Consider the following 3,582-nt stretch of genomic DNA (forward strand, 5'->3'; position numbering starts at 1 on the left):
ACAGATGAGGCTTTCTACTCCCGTAAAGATTTACACCCTCGGAAACCCTGTACAGGGTCGCTATGGGTTGGAACCGACTCGATGGCACTTAACAACAACACCTCCATGAGTATAGGTCAAGTTCATCAAATTGTAGCAATTTACCCTCATTTCCTTTATCAAAATTTTGTTTTTGTTTTTTTTATCTTCCCCTAGTTAAATTCTGATTATCAAGCCATTAAGTCTAGGTCAAATGGGGACTAGCTGGATGCTTCAATCTGAGCTCTAGCCCTCTGTGGCTATGTCCTTGTCAATGGGATCGGATGTTTCCAGGTTTCATCACAGTTCGGACCAACCAGCCCTTCCTCTTCTCTCTCTCATCTCCTGGTCAACGGGAGTCTATGGAACGTGGTTGAACTCAACCCATTTCTTCATTGCTGCCTTTCCCCCTCTCCCACACCTGTAGACCAAGCTTACATGACTGCTCATGTGTTCCCTTTGAATTTAGGTCTTAGAGAGGGGGTTGTCCTGAAGGGACTTGATTGCTTGCCTTAATGGCTTCCCAGCAAACAACTTGCTTATTCTTATAGGAACTAATCATCCTGCCCTTTTTTTTTTTTTTTTTTTTTAAGGTCTCTGGTCAAGTTTAATAGAAACAACAAAAGCTCATACTGCACTACAGATACAAAATACACATCAGCTGACCTGTCCCACAGTACAGCTCAAGGCCATTTCCACCAGCAAAAAGAAAGGTTGGCCACTCTACTCCCACAGGAAAGGTTTGTCTTATCATGCCACATATCTCAGTCAAGTCTAAGGCTTTGGGTTAGAAGCATAAACAAACTACAAAAGAGGTTTGGTTTTTTCTCAAGTGTCCCGTCGCTCACTTCTGCTTAGAGAAGTACTCTGTGCTCTTCTGGATATCAGACTTGATGGTATCATTGCCAGGTTTCCAGCCAGCTGGGCACACTTCTCCATGTTTGTCATGAAGGTCTGAACTAGTCTTAGGGTCTCTTCCACAGAGCGGCCAACAGGGAGGTCATTTACAGTGATCTCTCAAAGGATCCCTTTATCATCAATGATGAAGAGTCCTCTAAATGAGATGCCTTCATCTGCCTTTAAGACCCCATAGTCCTGAGAAATTGTGTGCTTGGGGTCTGATACCAAAGGAATATTCATGGGTCCCAGTCCTCCTTGTTTCTTGGGTGTGTTGATCCAAGTCAGATGACAGAAGTGAGACCCACAGAAGCACTGATCACTTGGCAGTTGAGTTTCTTAAATTCTTCTGCCCTGTCACTGAAAGCAATGATTTCAGTGGGGCACACAAAGGTGAAATCAAGAGGATAAAAAAAGAACACAATATATCTTCCTTTGTAGTCAGACAAGCTTTTATATCTTTGAACTGACCATCTGGCATAACAGCTATAGCTTTGAAGTTGGGAGCAGGGTGCCCAATTTTTTCAGTTACTGAAGACATCTTCAGTTATCAGCAGTTGCAGTACCATAAACACCAGTCAGGTCACCAGTCAGGAAGAGAACACCACTGCCATTTTTGTTTTGGGGTTTTCCTGTTGATCTTTCTTTGAAGATGTATCTTCTGTCACTCAAGCTCTTCCTGGCTGATCCGCTTGTCGTTTCTAGTGGGAATGTCCCACCTTAGAAGGTTCTGGATGGGGCTCAGTATTCCACCTAAGGTACTATACACTTCAAAAGCTTCACAAGGAGCCTATTTCACTGGGCAAGTTCTAGAACCCATTTTAAGTATTCCAATAGGCGGAAAACGGACATACAAGCTTTCTGTAATCATGTTTCCTGACATTCTTTTCTATCCCACTCAAGTGTCTATTTTACAATAGTAGGGAAGGGAAACCAATATTTATAGGACAGTCAAGCATCTTAGTATTATTTCCCCTCTTCAGACTATGCCTCAATTCCTGTATCACAGAGCCCTGTTCCAAAGTTGAGCATGTGTCAATATTTACCTCTGCCCCATTTAGCCCATGCAAACCTGTCTCAGTGTTTCCCTATCTAACTTGTTCTTCCACCCTTCCCCCTTCTGTATTGCCCTCACTAATACACGAACTATGATGTGTCTGCCTCCTACCCTGTGCTCTACTGTGGCCTCCCTACACCTCCCCCAAACCCTCCCACTCGAAACCCACCAGTAACAAACAAGGAATTTTTTTATTTTTCATTTTAGTACAGATATCTTTTCTTAAGATTTTACAATAATGGTCTTATGCAATATTTGTCAACTGACTAATTTCACTCAGCATAATGTCCTCAAGGTTCATCCGTGTTATGGGGTGGCTCATAACTTCCTTGTTATTCTTTAAGGTAGCATATTATTCCATTGTGTGTATGCTCCAAAGTTGGTTTAGCCATTCTTCCATTGATGGGCACTTAGGCTGTCTCCATCTTTTTGCTATTGTGAAGAGTGCTGCTAAGAACACTACTCATGATATGGCTCTTACTTCTTGTGGATAAATACCAAGTAGAGGAATTGCTGGATCATAAGGTATTTCTATTTCCAACACTCTGAGGAAGCACCATACTGTTTTCCAGAGTGGTTGGACCATTTTGCATTCCCACCAGCAATCCACATCCTTGCCAGCATTTATTGTCCTCTGCATTTTTTAACTTCACTGTTATTGCTGGTGTGAGATGATATCTCATTGTTTTGATTTGCATCTCACTGTGCTGGCTTTTGAGTTGCTACCGGTATTCTAAATACCAGCAGGGTCACCCATGGTGGACAAGTTTCAGATGAGCTTCCAGATGAAGACAGATGAATAAGAAGGAGAGACGAACCACTTCTAAATATTTAGTCACTGAAAACCTTATGAATAGCAGAGAAACACTGTCAGATATAGTGCCAGAAAATGAGCCCCTCAGGTTGGAAAGCATTCAAAATGCGACTGGGGAAGAACTGCCTCCTCAGAGTAGAGTTGACCTTGATAATGCGAATGGAGTAAAGCCCATGGGAGTAAAGCTTGTGGGACCTTCATTTGCTGATGGGGCACAACTCAAAATGAAGAGAAACAGCTGGAAACATCCATGGAAAATCAGAACATGGAATGTACAAAATATGAATCTGGGAAAATTGGAAGTTGTCAAAAATGAAATGGAATGCATAAACATCGAAATCTTAGGCTTAGTGAGCTGAAATGGCCATATTGAATTTGATGACCACATGGTTTACTATGCAGGAAATGACAAATTGAAGAGGAATGGTGTTGCATTCATTGTCAAAAGAACATATTCAGATTAGTCATGAGGTACACCGCTGTCTGTGATAAGATAATATCCATGCGCCTACAGGGAAGCCCAGTTAATACTACTATTATTCAAAATTATGCACCAACCACTAAAGCCAGTGAGGAAGAAATAGAAGAATTCTACCAATTTCTTCAATCTGAAATTGATTAAACATGCAATCAAGATGTATTGATCATTACTGGTGATTGGAATGCAAAGATTGGGAGCAAAGAGGAAAGATCAGTGGTTGGAAAATATGGCCTTGGTGATAGAAATGATGCTGGAGAATGCATGATAGAATTTTGTAAAATCAATGATTTGTTCATTTCAAATACCTTCTTTAGG

The 3,582-nt window shown here is 41.4% G+C and overlaps 1 pseudogene; it reads right to left on the bottom strand.

The window, feature by feature from the left end:
* Positions 1-862: 862 nt before the first annotated feature.
* On the bottom strand, positions 863-1,456 carry LOC102811513 (annotated as a pseudogene).
* Positions 1,457-3,582: the final 2,126 nt, after the last annotated feature.

Source organism: Chrysochloris asiatica, unplaced genomic scaffold (assembly GCF_000296735.1).
Source record: "Chrysochloris asiatica unplaced genomic scaffold, ChrAsi1.0 scaffold00062, whole genome shotgun sequence".
NCBI lineage: Eukaryota > Metazoa > Chordata > Mammalia > Afrosoricida > Chrysochloridae > Chrysochloris > Chrysochloris asiatica.